The sequence below is a fragment of the Vitis riparia genome, chromosome 18 (genome assembly GCF_004353265.1).
Source record: "Vitis riparia cultivar Riparia Gloire de Montpellier isolate 1030 chromosome 18, EGFV_Vit.rip_1.0, whole genome shotgun sequence".
NCBI classification, from domain to species: domain Eukaryota; kingdom Viridiplantae; phylum Streptophyta; class Magnoliopsida; order Vitales; family Vitaceae; genus Vitis; species Vitis riparia.
The window spans coordinates 21,641,764-21,667,326 of NC_048448.1; the positions used below are offsets into that span (position 1 = coordinate 21,641,764).

Below are 25,563 nucleotides of genomic sequence, written 5' to 3' on the forward strand. Positions count from 1 at the left end.
GTTAGTATAAGTTTACTTCTTAAGTAGACAAGGTATGATTTTGAATGAGAACAAATTAGTGGACTATGGCTTATCCATAACTAACTTAAATTCAATACTATTTTAGAGTTGTATAGATAACTTTTACCTAATATAATAAAATCATTTAGTATTATTTATAATGGGTAACATCATGTAATAATATTGAAATTTAAATAAATTTATATTATAGGATATAATCTTACACGCCTTGAATTACTTGTTATTATTTATATTAAAAAAATATAAATAACACATTACAATATAAAAATTAATTGCTCAAATAATTTACCTGTTTATTATTTCATAACAATACTATTATTACATTACAAAAAAATTAAATTAAAATAAATCTATATTGTAGTATTTCATTTTATGGATCTTTAATTATTTTATTATTATTTATATAAATAAAATATTATAGTATAAATATTAAGTCTCAAAAAATACATATGTTATTTCACAATATAAATCATCTAGCTATTTATCAATATTACTTATTAATATCACAATTTAATAACATTATTTAGTGATAAAATTACTCAATTTGTCAAGAAATAATATAATCACTTAATGAAACCATTTTTCAAGCAAATATATATAAAAAGTTGTAACTTTTAGTCACCAAAAATTGTAATTAGTGACAAATACTTTTGTGAGAAAATAATTTTTTTTCTATCACAAAAGTGTTTGTGCCAAGAAAATGACAACACCAAAATTTTCCCATCATGTCTTTTAGTGATGAAATTTTCAAATTCATTAGAATTTTTTTAAAAAAAATTGGCACCATTGACAACATCTAAAATTTCATCGATAAAAGTTACTTTTAGTGACAAAAGTATAATTTACCCCTAAATTCCATTGATTTCTCCACATTATTAAAAACTAAAAAGATAAAATAGAGAGAAAAAAAGAAATAATAGAAAGGTCTGTAGAGAAGTTTGGTTCGAAGGGTCAGAAAGAAGAAACTTTTTTATTTGCTTCATTATGAAATTTAAGGTAAGTTTTTCATGCGTGATTTGCTTTTTAGATTCTTTTATCTTTCTTTAACCAGGAGATTAATAGGAAGAAGAATTGAGGAAATGAGGAAAGTGGTTGTGGTAAAGAAATAATCAAGTAATAATAAGATTTGGGTTGTGGGTAGGAGATAAGTAAAAATAGTAGTAAATTAATAAATAATTGCCTACTTCCTACCATGAAAAAAAGGAATATTAACATCAATAATTCAACAAAATCTGTTAATGTAATTATGGGAAGTGAAAATGATAATAATAATATGGTTAATAAAAAATTTAATTAAAAAAAATAGAACTTTAGAAAAGGGTTTGGAATTAAAATAAGTTTTACAAAAAATTTAGAAAGTCATTAATTTAGATAATTAGTCTTTAATAATTATTTTTTATTTATATTTATATTAGGTGTAGATTAAGTCTTTCAGGATTTTGAATGATTTCTTCAAGGTGAGGGTTAATAGTATAGTAAACCATTTTATAATTTCTTATTTTTTAAAATCTATTTTTAAACTATCAAAATGTTTAAGTTCCTTAAAGTGGATCAAATAATATTTTACTAAAAATGTTATGATTTGTTCCTTAGTTTATAAAAAATAAATTGGGAATATCATATGATTTGTTTATTGTTATGCAAATGAATTTTATCATTTAATTTATTACATTGGTTTAAGAGAGAAGTTGTTGACCTGCGTTACCTTTGGTGAGGATAGTGATATAGTGTAACTCTAGCTAATAAGGGTGTTATTCGCCTTTGGTATATCATTGATTATAAATCATTTTGTCCATTGCTAAAAGGCACAATGTGAGACTAGCCATCTAATGCAAGTTCTACTATTTGGGCACAATGTTATTATCAATGAGTCGGAGTAAAATGTTTGTTTATAATTTTTTAAATATAATTTAAGTATGTAAAGTATATTATTTAATTCTATCTTTAAATTGAAAGTGCATAATTTTTTTAACAAAATAAATTTAATTATTGAATTAAATGAACTACTAATTGATTTTTTTTTTTTTTATAAAGATGTGATATCTCCTAAGATTTAACTTTGTACTATACTTGATCTTCCTTATTGACCTATTTTCTTAATTGAGTTTTAAGTTCACTCTTATCTATTATTCCACTTTTTAAGTATCTTAGTGAGCGGATATCGAGATAAGAAGGGTTTCCTTTGAAAACAACTTTACAATTAATTATTTAGGAGTTTTAAATTAAAATTGAATTTAGTATTGATTTCTAAAACTCTTTAAAGTGTTTGGGATGATCTTCGAATTTATTATTTAAAACTCTTTGTATGTGGTACAATAAACCAAATAAGGAAGTTTGAATTATTTCTTATTTTACTTTTCCTTTTTTTGTTTTTTCCTTTTTTTAGATAATAGTTTTTATAAGCCGGCTATATATTGTATTTGTTATGAAAAAAGTTATTTTTAAATCTATAATTATTTTTTATTACTATTATTTAAAAAAAAAAAAAAAAAAAAAAGTGGAGAAACACGAATTTGAAAATAAGGAGAAAATAATCTTCATTTTCAAGAAATGTTTCTTGTTAAGGTAAAAATAGACATTCAAAATAGTCTAACCAAATATTGCATAAATATGTATAATATGGAGAAACAAATATATATTAAAGCTCCACAAATAATAGGGAATTTATTCCAAAAGTTTAAAAGGAAATGTGAGAAAAAAATGGTGTGAAAAAATAGGAGAAAAAAAGTGAAAAAAAATAAAAGAAGTTTAAATTAACTTGATCAAATTTTCACGTCTTAAATTTTATTCATCATTTTTTCTGTTTATAAATAATTTAAAAATATATACATCTTTGCATAATTTATTTATATAATGATTTTTCTTTTGTATATGGTACAATAAACCAAACAAGAAAGTTTGAATTATTTCTTATTTGTTCTGAAAAAAGTTATTTTTAAATCTATAATTATTTATTATTATTATTATTATTTTAAAAAAGTGGAGATTTGATGTTTGAAAATGTACAATAAACAATTGGCAGATGCTGATGTTATGAACAATAGATGAGCATATTGAATGATTTCATTGCTTACCTAATTTTAATATTCAAAAAAAAAAGAAAAAAGAAAAAAAGAAAAAAAGATTTGAAAGTCTGGATTGACCCTCCAACTGGACAAGGAATTTTCGATCCGGTTCATTGGAATGATTTGAATGATTTGAATGATTTGAGAAGGAATCCTATATTCCTTCTCAAAGCAGCGCTAACTAATCTTGATAAAGGTACCGTATATATCCGAGGTCAAAGTTTTAAAAGTATTCTACATATATTTTAAATTTATTCTAAAATAATGTGCTTGATTAATTTCTTGGTCAATTCTCAAAGTCAAACTTGTATTTTGAATTAGAAAATTCAAGAGATTCTAAGAAACTCGTCTTCAGGCATTTGGTTTATTTAAATTTTGGTAAGTGATCAGATATCATACACAACCTGCTCTTTGAAGCGGTCCTGGAAGAACGTTCAAAACCAATATACATTCAAATTACTTCTCTTATATTGAAAATCATCTTGAATAGATTCTGAATTATATATTAAAGAAATACAGCAAAAGTTGGAGAGAAACCAGCTGTTCAGCTTTCACCTCCAGCCTCTATAAATACCTTTAAGAATTCATCTATTCATGTCAGAGAGAAGATAAGTCGTGCTTATTAGAAATAGTAAGAAAATTGAAGGAGTTGTGTTTAGGACAAGAGAAGAGGCTTTTATTCCAAAGAAGATGTGGCTGATCATGAAGGTTTTCCTCTTGCAAATTTCAGCGTTTCTACTTTTTGGTGGTGGCATCCATTGCCAAGCTTCAACTCGTCGGCTTACTTTTGTGGTAAATACTATATATGATTATACCCTTAATGCCACCTTCTGATCATAATATTTAGGGAGCAGTGTGGCTCTCATTTTCCACCGTATGACCCTCATGGGGTCTTCGGGTACCCTGGTGTCATTGAGTCGTTCATGCATGCTATCAATTTCTAATTGGTTATACACTTCCATGAATGGATCGATGCAACTATTCATGCATGTAATATTTCTTTTGGGATGAGGTTGCATGGTTAACTTTTAATTGGTTGCAGGTGAAGGAGGCTTCATATACAAGGCTTTGTAGCACCAAGAACATCTTAACGGTAAATGGACAATTTCCAGGACCAACTATATATGCTAAGAAAGGAGAGACGATCATTGTCGACATTTATAACAGGGGAAAAGAAAATGTCACCATTCACTGGTAGGTCCCATGCGTTCTCAGAGAAAGATAGTAGTGGGCAGCATGCCTGCATGACATACATTCTTTTATTTCTAAGAGGGGGCTACAATGTATTGCTTTGCAAATAAAGTTGAATTTAAAATAATATATTAGGGTTATTTGCATCAGTTCCATTGAAATACAGTTGATGCCTCTTGTTACTATGATAATATGTTGCTACATGCCATCTTTTGTTAGCCTGAAAATTAGTACTAGTTTTAACGTATAGTTATTGTTTTGCAGGCATGGGGTGAGCATGCCTAGATATCCATGGACAGATGGTCCCGAGTATATCACACAATGCCCAATTCAACCAGGGTCAAAGTTTAGCCAAAAGATCATCCTTTCCTTTGAGGAAGGCACTCTATGGTGGCATGCTCACAGTGACTGGACCCGAGCCACCGTTCATGGAGCTATAATCGTCTATCCCAAGAATGGAACCAAGTATCCTTTTCCCAAACCTAGTGCAGAAGTTCCCATCATATTAGGTATAAGTGTTGTTACTTTTAAAGGTTAATTTACATATCACGAATTAACCAACAAATCAAAGTCTAAAATTATTGGAGTTGTTGAAATGCAGGACAATGGTGGAAGAGTGATGTGAATGTGGTTCGAGATGAAGCGCTTGCAACTGGAGCTGACCCCAATGCCTCTGATTCTTTATTGATAAATGGACAACCCGGTGATCTATATCCATGCTCAAAATTAGGTATAAAGTTTAACTTCCCATTTTAAAATTGTACACTGATCTCATTTTCTTGTATGTTAACCATATTACTTTTTCTTATTAACATCAACATATTTAAAACTTAATGCTAAGAAAGATGAATATAGTTATGAGGATGGTAGAGCCATGATTTAACACATGAGAAAAGGCTAGTCTAAATATAATTTTGAACTGTGGAGCCAAATTTACACCCCTAATCAATCAATCACTTCATAATTAGTGGATCCTCATGGAAAGTTTTTCCTTTTCTTTTCACTAGTCGTAAGTATACAACTTTCCCTTTCTAATTGCAGGCACATTCAAGCTAACGGTGGATCATGGAAAGACCTATCTACTTCGCATAATCAATGCTGCTTTGCAAGAGGCTCTCTTCTTCTCAATTGCCAAGCATAAAATGACAGTGGTTGGAACAGATGGTAGCTACACGAAACCATTGACACGAGATTATATCACAATATATCCTGGCCAAACCTTTGATGTCTTACTAGAAGCTAACCAACGCCCGGATCACTATTACATGGCGGCTAAAACTTATTCCATTGCCCCGGTAGCTCAAAATTTTTATGATAACACAACCACCACAGCTATTGTACAATATAGAGGATACTACACTCCATCTTCACCTCCCTCTTTGCCTCATTTTCCTGCATACAATGACACAAATGCATCGGTTCAGGTCATGGCTGGCCTTCGAAGCTTAGCAGATGCGGAACATCCTTCCAATGTCCCATTGAGCCCGAGCACTAAACTGATTTACACTATTTCTGTAAACTCGTTCCTATGCCCCAATAATTCATGTGCAGGGCCCAATGGGACACGGCTCTCTGCAAGTATAAACAACATAAGCTTCCAATCCCCTACGATTGACATACTACAAGCTTACTATTATAACATTAGTGGTGTATATGGAGATAAATTTCCTAGCGTTCCACCACTGGTGTTCGATTTTACAGCTGATTATCTTCCATTGGAGTATCAGACGCCGAAAATTGGAACAGAAGTAAGGGTGCTCGAGTATAACTCCACAGTGGAGATTGTTTTTCAAGGAACAAACTTGGTTTCAGGGACACACCACCCCATGCATCTCCATGGATACAGTTTCTACCTTGTTGGATGGGGATTTGGGAATTTTGATAAAAATAGGGACCCTTTGCGCTATAATCTAGTGGATCCTCCCCTTCAGAGTACCATCTCTGTTCCTACGAATGGTTGGGTTGCAATCAGATTCGAGGCATCCAACCCTGGTATGTTGCAAGCACTCATGTCCTCTATTTAAAAAAAAAAACCCTTGAAACTGCCAACCTGCATACCAAGGGAATAATTTTTCTTAATATTGCAATAAATTAGGTGTAATGTTGGTATGTTTTCTCTATTGCAGGGGTGTGGTTCATGCACTGCCATGTAGAACGCCATCTGACTTGGGGCATGGAAACTGCGTTCATAGTGAAAAATGGTAAACACCCAGAAGCTCAAATGTTGCCTCCGCCATCTGACATGCCACCATGTTGAAGCTGCAAAGAATTAACATGCCAAAGATTTCATTGATTGTTTGCATTATTCAGATTTCATTATTTATTTTTTTGTTCAAAAAAATTGTAGAATATTGTAAAGTTGTAGATTTCATTTTTTATTTTTTGTTCAAAAAAATTGTTGACTAAGGATTTCTCTTGTATTAAAATAAAAAAATAATGTAAAGTTGTAGAATATTGTGTTTGGGATTATTATATAATTTGTCAATTTCTTGGATTGTTAAAAGTCTACAAAGATAATGTTGTAGAATAGTCTTTGAGATATGCAATGGTGGAATTTGCCATGGAAGTCTTGATTTGACAACTTTTGACCATTCCAATTTTATTCATCATGATAAAATATCATGTTGTGAAAAAGGTCATGAAATGATTTGTTTAATTTTTACTTTTACAACTCAAAATATTTTGCAAATAAGAAAATTTTAATGAAGTCTTTCACAATTGAGATAAAATCAGTTTTTTTCTACTTATTTATTTCAAATTAAAATAAGCACTTTTTTTTTCCTAAATTTAAATTAATTGATATATAATTTATATTTTTACCTCCTATTTTAGTAACAATATCACAAGACCACACCAAGATAAAGGAAAAGGAAAAAAAATAAAAAATAAAAAATCTTCCATTTCCATTGCATGGGGACAAATTAAGTTTAACTGCGCACTGAAGGAACGCCAAGTCTATTTTCAGTGATTTAATTACTTTTCAGCCCTCATTTTTTATTTTTATTTTACATTAGAGCAAACCCTTTCCTGCTTCCTTAATTTAAATAACTAGTAAAAACAAATCATTTTAAATTTTTTGTTTTTTAAATGTAAGTTAAAAAAACTATTTAGAAATTATTTTTAAGTGATTTTTTGGATTTTTAAAAGTGATTTTCAAATATATATATATTTTATTTGGATTGACTTTTAAGAGTTAAATCAAAGTTTTTATACCTATTTAATTATTTTTTTTAAAAAAAACTTATAACTTAAAAAAAAGGTTTCATGTAGAAGTCATAAAAATGTTATTTCTTATAAGAATTTTATAATTCTATTTTTTTTATATAAGAAATTATTTCATGTTTAATAAAAGTTTTACAATATCAAAATTTCCCCTTAAAAATTATTACTTTAATTTTGATTTTAATTTTCAATTAAAGCAAAAAATATGAAGCTATCCTGAATTTTACCTTGTCATCCACCTAATTAATTTTTATAAGAAAGTGTAACTTTTTAATATTTAGAAGGGATTTTATTTATTTATTTTTAAATCATTCCCAAATGAAATTTATAAGAAACAAAGAAAAAGTTTGCTCCAATATTAGAAAGAAATACAATTTTTAAAACATGGATTGAAGCGATTATAGAACTTTGTTACAAATTTAAAATTAGGATCTCCTAATTTCTTACGACTCCAATCTCCAATATCCATTCTTTATCTAAAATCCAACATAAGGAATGGTTGTCTACTCATAATACAGGACATGAAATATAATTTGTTTTAGGCAACATCAAATTCAATGCATTAAAATCAAAGAGCAAGTGAGGATCCGAATTTCTCCCCATGCATGGAATTTGATAGTGGTCCATATGAAATTCATTTCTAGTTAAAACATTTTTATTATATAAATTTAGATATGTTTGCTTTTTTATTGAATAAAAAAAGCTAAAATATTTTTTTTTCTAATTAGTTAAAAATAACCTATTGATATCAACCAACATAACTAAACTAAGCCTATTAATAATAAGTTCACTTTAGTTATGTTGGTTGATATCAACAAGTTACTTTTAGTTGAATAAAAAAAAATCAAATATTTTTGTTTTTTCTATTCAATCAAAAAAATAAACAATAATACAATAACCTTTTTATTTCAATAATACAATTATTATTATTATGGCTTAAAATCGGCCTATCATTTGAGCAAACACACACACACATATATATATAATTCCAATATTTATTTTAGGCTATGGAATAAATCTTTCATGCAATCATTTCAATGATTCCTTTAAATAACAAAAATAGATATTGTAAACACCCAGAAGCTCAAATGCTACCTCCGCCATCTGACATGCCACCATGTTGAAACTGCAAAGAATTAACATGCCAAAGATTTCATTATTTATTTTTTTGGCTCAAAAAAAGTGTAGAATATTTTAAAGTTGTAGATTTCATTATTTATTTTTTATTCAAAAAAACTGTAGAATATTGTAAAGTTGTAGAATTTTGTGTTTGGGATTATTATATAATTTGTCAATTTCTTGGATTGTTAAAAGTCTACAAAGATAATGTTGTAGAATAATATTTGAGATATGCAATGGTGGAATTTTCCATGGAAGTCTTGATTTGACAACTTTTACCCATTCCAATTTTATTCAACATGATAAAATATCATGCTGTATTAGAAAAGTTTGAAATTATCTTTCATTTGACATCTTTTACTTATCCATATTTTATTCCAATTCCATACAAGGTTAGGTCTGATAGTAATAATTTTAAAAATTATAAATGATATAGTTTAGAGTAATTGGATTATTCAAATATTTTAAAATTAGACTATGATCTAAATGGATACTTGTGAAAAAGGTCATGAAATGGTTTGTTTAATTTTTAATTTTACAACTTAAAATATTTTGCAAATAAGAAATTTTTTTTGAAGTCTTACACAATTGAGATCAAATTAGTTTTTTTTTCTATTTATTTATTTCAAATTAAAATAAGCACTCTTTTATAAATTTAAAATAATGGATGTATAATTTATATTTTTACCTCCTATTTTAGTAACAATATCACAAGACTACACCAACATAAAGGAAAAGGATAAAAAATAAAAAATAAAATATGTCCATTTCCATTGCATGGGGACAAATTGAGTCTAACCGCACACCAAAGGAACTCCAAGTCTATTTTTTAGTGATTTAATTACTTTTCAACTCTCATTTTTTTTTACATCAGAGTAAATTCTTTCCCGCTTCCTGAAATTTAAATAACTAGTAAAAACAAATCATTTTTTATTTTTTATTTTTTAAATGTAAGTTAAAAAAAGTTTTGGAAATTATTTTTAAGTGATTTTTTGGATTTTTTAAAAAAAATTATTTGGATTGACTTTTAAGAGATAAATAAAAGTTTTTATACCTATTTAATTATTTAAAAAAAACTTATAACTTAAAAAAAAGGTTTCATGTAGAAGTCATAAAAATGTTATTTCTTATAAGAATTTTATAATTCTATTTTTGTTTATATAAGAAGTTCTAAATGGTCTCTAAATGATCAAATGGACCATAAGAAGCGATATGGGGTAGCCAGAGGATAAGATATACCAAATTTTCTTAAAGATGTATCTAGGGTTTAAAAGTCCATTTTGGGGTGAGGAATAGCCTCCAATCACTTCCCGAGGATCCTTAAATGAACAAATGGACTTTGGGAAAGGAGATAGGGTCCGATAGCTTGAGAATTTGATGTAACAAATTTTTTTAAGGATGTACTTAAGGTTTCAAAGTCCATTCCGAGATTAGAAACGACCTCCATTCACTTCTCAAGAGTCCCCAAAGTATCAAATGGACTATGGGAAGGGATATAGGGGTTTTGGTAGCCCAATGATCAAATGTACCAAATTGTCTTTAGGATATACCTTGGGTTCTAATGTCTGATCCAAGGTGAAGAACAACCTATAATTCATTCTCGAGGATCCCTAAAGGAATATATGAACCATGAGAATTGAGATAAGGGTCTTGGTTCTCTTAAGAATGGATGTACCTAGGATTCCAAAGTTCATTCTGGGGTGGGCAAGGACCTCTAATCACTTATCAAGACGTCTAATAACTTATCAAGGGTCCCAAAGGAATATATAGACCATGACAAGGATGATAGGGGTCTCGATTCCCCTAGGTATGGATTTACCTATTTTTCTTGCGGATGTACTTATTTTTTATAAAATTAATATGAAAGGTTAAACACAATTTTTTTTATGAAAATATATTTTCTTTTATATTTTATTTTAATTAAAAATTAAATATTTTAAACAAACAAAATGTTAGATCCAAAATCAAATTAAAATCATAAGAAAAGAGATAAAAGCACAATAACTTATTCTGATTTTGATGTGATAAATTTAAAATAAAAAATTTTAAAATAATAGAAATAATAAAATAGTATTATAAAGATATTTTTACTTTTACATGTGATAGAATTTACAAAATAAATAAATCTTTTGTTTAGCATTAATATAAAAAAATCTTATATCATAAACCTCTAAATAATAAAATAAAATATTTAAATTTAAACCTTAATTTATTAAATATATTCATATAATTAATATTTAAAATCATCAAGTACATTATTTGTGGGATAATATTTTCATTTTTTTCCATTATATATATATATTTTATTTAATTTGTTATATTAACTATTTATTATACATTATCATTTTAAGTATAATATGTCCAAAAAATTATAATTGTAATAAATAAATATAGAGAAATTAGAGAGTGAAAAAAATTAAAATTAAAGAAGTTTTATGACAAAATATATGAACTTATTAAAAAGAATATCAAAGGAAAAAAAATAGCAATGAAAAATATAATAGGTGACTAAGGATTATGGTGGTAAAAGAGGTTGAAAAAAAAAGAAAGAAAGAAAAAAGAAAAAAGTGGAAATGTGGCAAGTGGTAAGTGAGACATGTGAGAGAGTTGATGTGAGAGAAATAAGAAAAATAAATTATTCATGTACTTGTCAATAGGTGGTATTAAAGTGATGTGTGTTTTGTCATTTAATTTTAAGAGTAATTATGAAACAAATCTGAAAGCACTATTGAAGTACATGAATAGGCAATATTTTTTCTCATCTTACATTAAAATTAAAAAGGTAAAGGCAAAGTTCTAAAAATCTCATTTATTTATTTTATTGGTGATGTATGGTTACATGATTTCCCCTTTAAAATTTAGGAATAAAAAATTTAAAAATTAAAAATTAGAATTTATAGATTAAAAGTTAGACTAAAAATAAAATTGAAAATTTAAAGTAAGGAATTTAAAACTTAAATTAAATATTTTATTAAACAATGTATGCAAGTAAAATAATAATAATAATAATAATAATAATAATAATAATAATAATAATAATAATAAACCTTAACAAATTAGTATGTACAACAATTACTACTTTTATGACATAATTTATGATTTTATTCTTAATAACAAATCACTTTTGAAAAATTAGTTATTAATAATTAAAAATAATAAATACATAATTAGATTATTTAAAAATAAAATAATCAATTATTAATTAAAATGTGGTTGGATACTTTACACAAAAACTTTTTATGTATATAATATATTACTATTATATAGTGTATTTTTTATTTTGTAAAATAGTAATGTATTACTTATGCATATAGTACAACATATTATACAATATAATATTTAACTTACAATATATATTTATTAAAAATATATGATATCTTTATATAGACAAATTATATTTGGAATTCTAGATCAATGAAATGTCTTTAGAGAAACTATATACATATGTCAATATTAACAATTTTTAAAAAACTAAGCAATAATTTAAAAATATTCCTATTAGTTTAAACTAGGTAATTAAATATTAGTATAAATTTACTTTTTGAGTGAACAAGCTTAGGGGTTACAATTTGTGTTGGTGGGTCATATGTGTGTTATGTCAAACCTGACACAAATAATAATTTGATTAAAAACGTAAACCTAAAATACTACATAATTACTAAACAAGTAACATATCGTATAACTCATTTGTCCCATTTAATAATTAGGTTGAGTTAGGTCTTGTGTTAATTTATATGATTAATATATTTATGACTCAATTAACCTATTTATTTAAAATCAAATTAAAAATGTGTTAAATATGAGTTAAATATTTTAAAAAGTATAATTAAACTAATCAACATAATTATTAAATGAATTAATTGATGTCCAATTTTGTTATGCATGTTGACTCAAAGACTACCTATATATATATATACCCATTTTCAATATATTTTCATATTTAAATATTCTATATATATATTTAATAAATTTGAAATATTAATAAATTTATATAAAATGAATAAATAATATTACAAATATTATTAATTTTTAATTATATATATATTTTTTAAAATTATTTTTAATTTTAATAAAATATAATTATGTATTTATGATGTCACCGGTTTGTTGACTAGTTTGACCAGTGAACTATGAATCGATAATTTTTATATTGACCCAATTCAATAAATAATAATTTATGGGGTTTGTTTTGGGTACCCGACTAAGCCAATCTAATAAATAAAAATAAGGGAGAAGTTTTTGGAAACTTTAAAACTACTGTAAAACTATTATAAAAATATAAACAATGTGAATCTCCAACTTTCTCCCAATGAGAAAATAAAAAGGAAAATAATTCTTTCTAGAGAACATTTGGCCCATTACTAATGGCCGGTACGCCCACGGTAGCACATAGTGTATCTTTGATGGATTATGATTATATATGCGAGGTCAAAGTTTTAAAAATATTCTACATATATTTTAAATTTGTTCTAAAATACTGTGTTTGATTAATTTCTTGGTCAATTCTCAAAGTCAAACTTGTATTTTGAATTAGAAAATTCAAGAGATTCTAAGAAACTCGTCTTCTATGGTACACAGCCTGATTGAAGCTGAGCTGTGAGAAATTTTCACAATTGTTAGCATTCTTCAGGCATTTGGTTTATTTAAATTTTGGTGAGTAATCAAATATCATACACAACCTGCTCTTTGAAGTGGTGCTGGAAGAACATTCAAAACCAGTACACATTCAAATTACTTCTCTTATATTGTATATTGATACGCAGCAAGGAATTGGTTGTGCCCCAGGAAAATCATCTTGAATAGATTATGAATTATATATTAAAAAAATACATCAAAAGTTCGAGAGAAACCGGCTGTTCAGCTTTCACCAATTCCAGTTTTGGTTCTCTCCAGCCTCTATAAATACCTTTAAGAATTCATCTATTCATGTCAAAGAGAAGATAAGTCGTGCTTATTAGAAATAGTAAGAGAATTGAAGGAGTTGTGTTTAGGAAAAGAGAAGAGGCTTTTATTCCAAAGAAGATGTGGCTGATCATGAAGGTTTTCCTCTTGCAAATTTTAGCGTTTCTACTTTTTACTGGTGGCATCCATTGCCAAGCTTCAACTCGTCGGCTTACTTTTGTGGTAAATGCTATATATGATTCTAGCCTTAACGCCATCTTCTGTTCATAATATTTAGGGAGCAGTATGGCTCTCATTTTCCACTGTATGACCCTCATGGTGTCTTTGGGTACCTTAATTGGTGTCGTTGAGTCTTTCATGCATGCTATCAATTTCTAATTGGTTATACACTTGCATGAATGGATTGATGCAACTATTCATGCATATAATATTTCTTTTGGGATGAGGTTGAATGGTTAATTTTTAATTGGTTGCAGGTGAAGGAAGCTTCATATACAAGGCTTTGTAGCACCAAGAACATCTTAACAGTAAATGGACAATTTCTGGGACCAACTATACATGCTAAGAAAGGAGAGACGATCATTGTCGACGTTTATAATAGGGGAAAAGAAAATATCACCATTCATTGGTAGGTCCTATGCGTGTGTCAGAAAAAGATAGCGGTCGGTAGCATGCCTGCATGACATACATTATTTTATTTCTAAGAGGGGGTTGTAATGCATTGCTTTGCAAATAAAGTCAAATTTAAAACAATATTCTAGGGTTATTTGCATTAGTTCCATTGAAATACAATTCATGCCTCTTGTTACTATGATAATATGTTGCTACATGCCATCTTTTGTTAGTCCGAAAAATTAGTACTAGTTTTAACATATAGTTATTGTTTTGCAGGCATGGGGTGAACATGCCTAGATATCCATGGACAGATGGTCCCGAGTATATCACACAATGCCCAATTCAACCAGGGTCAAATTTTAGCCAAAAGATTATCCTTTCCTTTGAGGAAGGCACTCTATGGTGGCATGCTCACAGTGACTGGACTCGAGCCACCGTTCATGGAGCTATAATCGTCTATCCCAAGAATGGAACCAAGTATCCTTTTCCTAAACCTAACGCAGAAATTCCCATCATATTAGGTATAAGTGTAGTTACTTTTAAAGGTTAATTTACATATCATGAATTAACCAACAAAGTGAAATCTAAAATTATTAGAGTTGTTGAAATGCAGGACAATGGTGGAAAAGTGACGTGAATGCAGTTCGAGATGAAGGGCTTGTAACCGGAGCTAACCCAAATGCCTCTGATTCTTTATTGATATATGGACAACCCGGTGATCTATATCCATGCTCAAAATCAGGTATAAAGTTTAACTTCCCATTTTAAAATTGTGCACTGATGTCATTTTCTTATATGTTAACCATATTATTTTTTCTTATTAATATAAACATATTTAAAACTTAATGCTAAGAAAGAGGAATATAGCTATGAGGATGGTAGAGCCATGACTTAACACATAAGAAAAGGCTAGTCCAAATATAATTTTGAACTATGGAGCCAAATTTACACCCTTAATCAATCAATCACTTCATAATTGGTGGATCCTCATGGAAAGTTTTTTTCTTTTCTCTAGTCATAAGTATACAACTTTCCCTTTCTAATTGCAGGCACATTCAAGCTAACGGTGGATCATGGAAAGACCTATCTACTTCGCATAATCAATGCTGCCTTGCATGAGGCTCTCTTCTTCTCTATTGCCAAGCATAAAATGACAGTGGTTGGAACAGATGGTAGCTACACGAAACCATTGACACGAGATTATATCACAATATATCCTGGCCAAACCTTCGATGTCTTACTAGAAGCTAACCAACGCCCGGATCACTATTACATGGCGGCTAAAACTTATTCCATTGCCCCGGTAGCTCAAAATTTTTATGATAACACAACCACCACAGCTATTGTACAATATAGAGGATACTACACTCCATCTTCACCTCCCTCTTTGCCTCATTTTCCTGCATACAATGACACAAACGCATCGATTCAGGTCATGGCTGGCCTTCGAAGCTTAGCAGATGCGGAACATCCTTCCAATGTCCCATTAAGCCCGAGCACTAAACTGATTTACACTGTTTCTGTAAACTTGTTCCTATGCCCCAATAATTCATGTGCAGGGCCCAATGGGATGCCATTCTCCGCAAGTATAAACAACATAAGCTTCCAATACCCTACATTGACATGCTACAAGCTTACTATTATAACATCAGTGGTGTATATGGAGATAAATTTCCTAGCGTTCCACCACTGGTGTTCGATTTTACAACTGATTATCTTCCATTAGAGTATTAGACGCCAGAAATCGAAATAGAAGTAAGGGTGCTCAAGTATAACTCCACAGTGGAGATTGTTTTTCAAGGGACAAACTTGGTTGCAGGGACACACCACCCCATGCATCTCCATGGATACAGTTTCTACCTTGTTGGATGGGGATTTGGGAATTTTGATAAAAATAGGGACCCTTTGCGCTATAATCTGGTGGATCCTCCCCTTCAGAGTACCATCTCCGTTCCTACGAATGGTTGGGTTGCAATTAGATTCGAGGCATCTAACCCTGGTATGTTGCAAGCACTCATGTCCTCTATTAAAAAAAAACCCTTGAAATAATTTTTCTTAATATTGCAATAAGTTAGGTGTAATGTTGGTATATTTGCACTATTGTAGGAGTGTGGTTCATGCACTGCCATGTAGAATGCCATGTGACTTGGGGCATGGAAACTGCGTTCATAGTGAAAAATGGTAAACACCCAGCAGATCAAATGCTGCCTCCGCCATCCGACATGCCACCATGTTGAAGCTGCAAAGAATTAACATGCCAAAGATTTCATTGAATGTTTGCATTATTCAAATTTCATTATTTATTTTTTATTCAAAAAAATTGTAGAATATTGTGTGTCTGGGATTATTATATAATTTGTCAATTTCTTGGATTATTAAAAGTCTACAAAGATAATGTTGTAGAATAATCTTTGAGATATGCAATGGTGGAATTTGCCATGTAAGTCTTGATTTGACAACTTTTGCCCATTCCAATAATATTCAACATGATAAAATATTATGTTGTATTAGAAAAGTTTGAAATTATCTTTTATTTGACATTTTTTACTTATCCATATTTTATTCCAATTCTGTAGAAGCTTAGGTATCCTATTAATAATTAAAAAAAAATTATAAATGATATAGTTTAGAGTAATTGGATTATTCAAATATTTAAAAATTAGACTATGATCTAAATGGATACTTGTGAAAAAGGTCATGAAATGATTTGTTTAAATTTTACTTTTACAACTCAAAATATTTTGCAAATAAGAAATTTTTTATAAAGTCTTGCACAATTGAGATAAAATCAGTTTTTTTCTATTTATTTATTTCAAATTAAAATAAGCATTTTTTTTTTCTAAATTTAAAATAATTGATACATAATTTATATTTTTACCTGCTATTTTAGTAACAATATCACAAGACTACACCAAGATAAAGGAAAAGGAAAAAAAAAAAAAAAAAATCGTCCATTTCCATTGCATGGGACAAATTGAGTTTAACCCCACACCGAAGGAACTCCAATTCCATTTTTTAGTGATTTAATTACTTTTCAACCCTCATTTTATTTATTTATTTATCTTTTATTTACATCAAATTAAACCCTTTATTGCTTCCTTAAAATTAAATAACTAGTAAAAACAAATCATTTTTCACTCTTTTATTTTTTAAATCTAAGTTAAAAAAATGTTTAGAAATTATTTTTTAAGGGATTTTTTGGATTTTTAAAAGTGATTTTCATATATATTTTTAAAAAACTTGTAACTTTTAAAAAAGGTTTCATGCAAAAGTCATCAAAATGTTATTTTTTATAAGAATTTTATAATTCTATTTTATATATATATATATATATATATATATATATATATATATAAGAAGTTCTTTCATGTTTAGTAAAACTCTTACAATATCAATATTACCCCTTAAAAATTATTACTTTAATTTTGATTTTAATTTTAAGTTAAAGCAAAAAATATGAAGCTATCCCGAATTTGACCTTACCATCCACCTAATTAATTTTTATAAGAAAGTGTTACTTTTTAATATTTAGAAGGAGTTTTATTTATTTATTTTTAAATCATTCCCAAATGAAATTTATAAGAAAGAAAGAAAAAGTTTGCTCCAATATTAGAAAGAAATACAATTTTTAAAACATGGATTGAAGCAATTATAGAACTTTGTTACATATTTAAAAAGCATAAACATCCTCACTTATCTGATTGGGTAAAAATACTCCAGAAGAAACTATGGTAATCGTGATGTCTCCAACTCAATGATAATCAAAATATAAATTTGTCCATGTCTCAAAGGAAATGCTCCGAATCAAATCTCAAAAGGATGACCAGAATGACAAGAGGTTTGATAGTCTCAAGAATAGAATCATGTCCCTAATGAAGCCCTAATTGAATATGATGTGAATCTAATAAGCTCAAAGTGGGGAAAAATGCCCCATTATAGGATCTTGTGGATTTGCATTTCCACTCGATAGCATGACTCGCTTTTTATTTGTGAAATTTTTTATTTTTAGGAAAAGACTTGAAGTCATCAATTATTTTTTATTATTTTTAAGAAAGGAAAACAAAATAAGAAAAAAAAAAAAAAAAAAACCCCTAACTGTAACTCTTAGAAGGGAAAAGCAAGTCTGTGAAAACCGAGTTAGGATCCGAGGGTCAAGTTATCTATCAAGAAGGTATGATGATAAGTCATTGCACTCCTCTAAGCCCTAAAATCAGGTTTCTACTAATCAAGTTGAAGCAAGTATGGTAATTGACTAGTTAATTGGTGGATGCCAAAGAGCAAGAGTCATGGACTAAGGTATTAAAAATGGCTGCAAGTCTTTATTAAAAATCAGGATTTTAATGCCTAAAAATGTCTAAGGATTAATTTTTAAACCCGAGATTATTTGAATGAAAAAACTTTTGAAAACCCGATTTAAAACATGTAAGATCACAAAGAAACAATAGAAATGCATTTGGGAGAGGATAGTGTGCACTAAGGTAGCCATGCAGGTGTGAGGCCCAGGGATAGGACTGAGACTGCACCGCTGGTGGTTGCATGAGGAGACCTATGCAGATTGCTGGTAGTCTGGAAAAGAACTGACCATACTGATTTTAGAGGGCTCACTGGGTTTTGGCGCACTACCTCATCAGCCAAGGCACTCCAACTCAACTCTAGTTTCTCAGAATCCCAACTTGAATCATCAACAAAAGCTTATGGTAGAGTAGTGAGGTCCAATTCCAGATCAGATTCCCTGTGCTGCTACTCATTCTCCATCTTCAAGTCCTCAACATTGTAACTGACTCATCCATTTTCTCACAATTCACTTCTGGATTTTTGCAGCTCAACTTTTGTGTTCTCTTGTTCATTATGAGCTCCATCTTTTATTTCCAAAACTTCTAGAAAACCTAAATCACCGGGCTGGGGCACCCTCCATCTCACCGGGATAGATCTCCACTGCAGCTTGTGTATTTCCACTACATTTCATAGGCGTAGAAAGAGAATGGTAAGCTAAAGGCAAGCATCTGAATTCTTTAATGCTTGTCTCATGGGTATTCAGTTTATGGGATTCCATGTCACAGACATCCAACCGACAGGCAACAAGTCACAACTTCTTAGTGTTTTCAGCTCAGGATACTCACATACAAGGTCCAGAACTCATTGAGCAAACGCTGAACTCTTCTGATTAATACCATTTCCCCCACCCTCTATTTTTTGGCAACCATTTTGGGCATCTCATACCTGTAAAAGGCATCATCACTATTCCCAGCACCTATATTCTGCAAAGCCATCTTTGCTTCAGAATTAAGAGACCAGAAAAAGGACTAAATATCAACAGGGAGCAATTGCTGAATTCAGTATGTGGGCAGCAGTATTTTTGACACGGGAAAACTAATTATCTCTGGCTAAGGAAGGTTACGTCCAACTTCTTTCAACTCTGTCACGCCTTCCTTGTAGACTACAACACATGTATATTGACCAGTGCTCGGTGGAACCTCAAAGCAGAAATTTCTAGTTTCATTAATTATTTCCATGGGGTTCTCCAAGTTGCTTTGAGTATTACTTGCTAGATATTCTCCAAGTGAACCCTCCTAGTTACCTCTTTAAAAATGAGTGGAGCTAGTCTTTTTGATCTGGGATTTTTTCTGCAAAAAGTTGGGTTCTTTCAATATAAGAGTTAAGAACACATTGCAAGGATGATGTGTCATTCCCAACCACTTCTTGCTCTAAATGTAATATCTGGTAGAAACTATATTGGATGTCTCTTGAAACGTTGCTGATTTAGTGGGGAAGGAGTTATCCCGCTTGCTTTTATCTTTCCAACTGATTCCCATCCCAATTGCTTTCATTTGGTTCAAGCCAGAAGGAGCAGCCTGCTGCCTAGGTCCCGCCTGCCACTGATAAGCCAGAGCATAGGCTATGGCCCTTTTACGCTTATCTACTAGCATTGCCATACTGAAATGTGTAGTTGCACTGATTGCCCTTACTTAAACAGCTATCATCTGAAGGCTATACTCCTAGATTGCATCTTTGGTCCGAACACGGTGCTAATGAAGCTGCTGATGAACTCCCAGTCAAGAATACCAATCACTCTATCCCCAATGGGATGAGATACAAGATTGTCGATTTGAAAGTCTCCATGAACTAGGCCTGCTATCACTCCCAAACCCATAAGTTTAGATTCGTCAAAGGAAGCCATAAATGCAACTGCTCAATGGTTGTCAAGGACCATCTTTCCTCATGTTGGGCAAACACGTACCTTTCGATTTAGAGGATCCACTTCCATGCTTGTCTTACCAAAACCATATATCTGGTGACCATTATACATTCTGACTGGTTTTGGCTTAAACGACAATTCATGTTGTTGTGCTTGTGCCTAAATAACCTCTTTAAAACTCACTTCAAGCATATCTCCAATGCCATTTATTTGGGTTGTGCCACCTAGACTAGAGGCAGCTTGCTTGGCCTCTTCTTCTGATTGCGTCTGTGATAGCAAAGATCCTTTAGCCTTTTGACTTCAGCTGTTGATGAGTCCACCTTCTCTGTTCTTTCACCATCTTTTTTCTATAGGCCATCTAGTTCCATATGATCCCTTGCATTTGTGATCTTTTAGTTGTTAAGGAGTTGAACTGTAGTCATTTGTACCCATCTGAGTGATGAATAAATCCAAGAGAGGAAGAGGTCCAATGGAAGCAGTATCAACAGTCAAGGTCAACCTGGAGGTCAGGTCATTTCTTGAGAATATTGCAACTTTCTGATATTGGAGTGGGAAAACTTCCAATGGTGCTGTACACAGAAGCCAAGAATAGGAGTTTGACAAGGACCATATGAGATAACTCCAGCGCTGCCAGTGGCGGGCCTTAATTCTTCATTGCTCCATGTATGCATGAATGGCCTTGTTCTGGATGCTATATGTTGTGACTGATGTTCCATTTTAGATGAGGCCAGAAACTGATACTGTGTACTTGGTGGCATGCTGTTAAATATAAATTTGTCCATGTCTCCAACAAGCATAACGGGGATGTGGCCCCATAAGCATCACTTAGTAATGCAATGATTGGCATCCCAAGATCAAGCTTGTCAAGAAAGCCAACTTTCATTGCATTTCCATGGCAGCCCAAGGTATGGCAATGCTTCATTCCAGTAGATTAGCCTTGGTGTCTCTCACTCCTAGGATGGTTTCAAGACAGATCAATAGTTTTCGAGTTGGGAATCTTCAACAGCTAGTTCATCAGCATGTACCAGTAATGCTATGTCTGGTCTACCCAAGCTTGCAAAATCAGAATCTGTCTTCGCAACAAGTTTTCATCTTCTCATAATTGATCAGAACTATGTCCCTACTTATTAGTTAACATACCTGTGGTTTGATAGTTTGATAGTTTGATTAATTGATATGATATTGTTTTCCTAAATATTTTGAGTGATCTTTCATTTATGAAGTTCTTTTAATGTGAGGCTTCTCTCTATTATCCCCAGAGAATGACTCTCTAGACTCTAAGATTGGAGTAAATATAGGATTTGATGTATAGGTAATGTAAGATTTTCTATTTTTCTTGATTATTAAGGAATCTTCTAAGTTTGATTTTTAAATGAGATTTTAGATTTATGAAATTCATGAAAATTATGTCAAATTTGATCATTTTTCATATAATGAATGAAATAGTTATCCATGGCTTCACAAACCAAGCTCAAATTATATACAAAAACCTCTCAACCCTCACAAAATAAAAACATTCTCAAAAAGTACAGAGAGCATAGAGAGCTGGTTGTCAAACCCCTTAAGCTTATATAAGAAGTATGAAGCTTCTAGAACCTCCTAAAGCCACCTATACTTTGGAAAAGCCTAAGTCCATGACAAAGTGGTCCTTTTAAAACAAAAATTGTTTTCCCCTCAACTTGTGCCTATCATGCCTGTCTCTAGCCACCACTCCGCCTGATTCTAACCAACATTTTGTCTCTTCCCACTCTTAGTAACAAAGCCAAAATACCAACCCAAATATAAAGCAATAAAAAAAAAAAAAAAAAAAAACTTAATATGGGTAGTCAATAATTTATAAGACCCAATTCTAAGAAAAAAACTCGGAAGTTTCTCTAGAGAACACTATAAGTTATTTTCCATCAGAATTTTAAATGTATTTCTTAAATTTTATCAAATACTTAATGTTTTTTCAAAAACATCTAATTTCATATTTGTTAAAAAAAAAAAAAAAAATCTTTTTTACAATTTCATTTAAAAAATATTACCTTTTTTTAAAAAAAAAAATCTTTGCAAGTTTATCTAAAATTTTTTATTTATCTTTTATTTTAAAAAAGAAATTTTTATAATTTTATTGGCAAGAATAGCCTAATTAAAATTTATTTACCAAAAAAGTATTTTCATTTCATTTTATTAAAAAAAGTGATTTTATCTTTATTTTGTCAAAATAATTGTTTTCAATTTTATTGAGAAAAATTGATTTCAAATATGTTAAAAAAGCTTATCCTGAAAAAAATAATTTTAGATTATTAAATAAGATTACGGTTTCAAAATGAAGATTTCCATTTTATTATTTAAAAAAAAAAACTTATAAAAAGAGATTAAATCTTTGTTTAAAATAAACTTTTAGTTTATTAAAAAAATCGATTTATTAGATTATTCTCATAAAAATCTTGGAGAGGTTATTAGAAAGTGGCACCTTGCCTGTTAGTGGAGGTGGTGGTTTTCTGAAGAAGCAACGGATAAGTGACACGTGGGAGGAGGGAGAATGATCGGAAGATGATGAGAGGTAGTGAAGACCATTAGGAGGAGCTTTTTGAGAGCAATGTTGAGCTGAGCATTAGACGGAGAAGATGGAGCAGATTGGGTTGAAACAGAGTTTTAGAGAGAGAGGGAGAGAGAGCTGCATGTTTAGAGAGTAGAGGAGGATGGCTTTGCTGGTTCATTAGTTTCCTTGGCTTTGGAAGAGAAAACAAGACGCTTGAAGCCGAGTAAAACCTTGTTGGAGAGGAGTTTTCCCAGGTACGAGTGCAACATATTTATTGGTTGATTTGGCTTCGTATCATTCCTCTACGTTTCTTGTTGATATTTGAATATTTATTGGTTTTCTTGGGACAGATAATGAAGGCCACTTGTTGTTTGTTGAAATATAATTCAGAACCTGTTAATCTTACTTTGCTTTGCCTCAACTGTGAAATACCCAAGAATCATGTCAATAGTTGTATTTGACGTGGTCTTTCTCACCTAATCAGAAGGCTCATGAATGGCCCATGAAGTGGAGCCTCATTTGTTGAATATCTTTATTCGTTTTCTTTCATGCTCTGTTTCCATGTTTTCTTCCTTGTTGTGGCTTCTCCTTTGTTCTTGAATTTTATCCAAATGCATGGGTTGTGAGGAAGAAGAACTTGGTCTGGTTATGAACTCTTACAAGGGAATGTATCCTCAAGATTAAGATGTTATCAAAGAATAGGTCAGGATTCTGTGTAAGCTCCACTAGAAATCCTTGAGAAATGGTTTGAGAAGATTTCTCGTGAAGCTGTGCAAAAAAATGGTCAGAAGAGCCTTCAGATGTTTCAACAACTTCGGGCCTCATCAGTGTTATTTTTGAAGGCGGCCAATATGGTGGGAATGGAATATGATTTGATGAGTAGGTTTCTACTATGAGGTTCAAGAGAGGTTCAGTTGACTCAATGACACCTTTCAGAATTTGTTGATGCCCCACTTGTCCATAGAAGAGATGTCCAATGAGTCCTCTTATTAGATGACATTGTTACAAAGCACTTGGCTACTCAACAGTTTGAATGATGGCACCCAGATTCCAGCTGCACTTCTTTTACCTTTAGCTTCTTTAGTTGCTCTTGGTCATGTAGGCTAATCATAGCTTCTTCATGGGCCCAAGGCAATGACAATGTCGATACTCTTCTTGGCCACAAGTCCGGTTCTCATTATTCTGGAAAGATGTTTCCCATCGTTCTTGGAATCCTCTACTTAAGAATGCATCGAGATATTAGATATGTGCTCGTGGCATGAATTTATCTACTCTCTTTTAATACAGTTTGTGGGAGATTTTGCTAGTTGTGGGTTATTCAAGGAGAGACTAGAGGAATTGCAGAAAGTCAGATATGGGACCAGATGCACGGTATGAGCAACATTTGAATCCTATTCATGTAGCAGCGCAGCTCCGATTGTCAATGGAATACCTCAGCTCTAGTGGTGGCAGTCCACGCTCAGAAAAAGTTGCTGCAAGAGACAGGACATAACTCATCTACAAACAGGTTTGGATGGTCAAAACGAAGAGAGAGAGCAATTTTGAGTTGGGCCTTGTATCATGTGAAGCTGTTAGACATCAGTGATGGTAAAGAGAACCCAAATGCAAGAATCAATGGTGAAAACGCAATCAATGGTGAAAATAACGATAGTAATTTTTGGTGATCTGGTGTGCTAGAAATCGATGTTTTCTCCAGCAAACTGCATCTCATTCATCCTCAACATGCAAGAATTCCTATGGGCAAACCCACCATTTCTCCAACCTTCATACCCACTAGATTACCCCACTGTCACCATGCCCATCTCTCATCGTTCATACCTACCCAACCTAAATCTCATACCTATCCAACCTGTCCATCACTCATTCCACCATTCACTCCCCATGCACACCTTCCCATTTTTTCCTTTGGGTATGCCGCCCACATGTATGGCCACTTCGGTGCACACATGGCCAGTTTATGCTTGTTCCCAATCTTGGCATCTTTAATACTTGGCAGTCCCCCCACATTATGATGAGAGTTCTAGTTCTGTAATCCCCACATAGTTTGCCACTCAACCACTCCATCCCGGGTTCGCACACACGTGGGTTCAACTTGCATGGCCACTTTGCAATATTTAAAGTCACAACGCGTCTCATTCGGAGCTGGAAGAATGATGTAGCTCCTTTGCAGATTCGTACCAATAGAAACTATGCATGCATGTTCACCAAATTAATACCATATCTACCACCTATAGCTCCATCCTTCACACTTACCCAACCTGCAACCCCACTATTCATCTCCCACAAGTTCATTTCCATTATTTCTCGTGTGTATGCAACCTCCACATGACTTGTCCAAAACTCAACACCTTGGAAGAAGACATTTTTGATCCCCTTCTCCCAGCAATTTGCTTTCAGTTACGTAGGTGCTAATGAAGGTAGGTTAGTGCTGCCAGATGTAAATAGGCAGCGGACCAGTCGACGTACAACCATATCCTTGGTCAAAACAGTCGTCTGATCCTTCAGAGTTGAACAAGATGGACGCGACCGAGGTTGAGAATGGTCCACTCTGGTTTCTTTAGTGCTACCTGTTGTTAAGGCGCACATGGAATGGAGGCTTTATCTTGTAAATAACTTCAGAGTCGCCCTCGCCAATCTTACTTTTATGATCTCTCGAGGCTTGAAGATGATAGCCTTCAACTGAGGACTGGAAACCATCATGCCCA

General features: G+C 31.3%; 1 pseudogene; it reads left to right on the plus strand.

The window, feature by feature from the left end:
• The first annotated feature begins 3,699 nt into the window (after window positions 1–3,699).
• LOC117905538 overlaps window positions 3,700–25,563 on the plus strand; it is an 84,388-nt pseudogene continuing 62,524 nt past the window's right edge.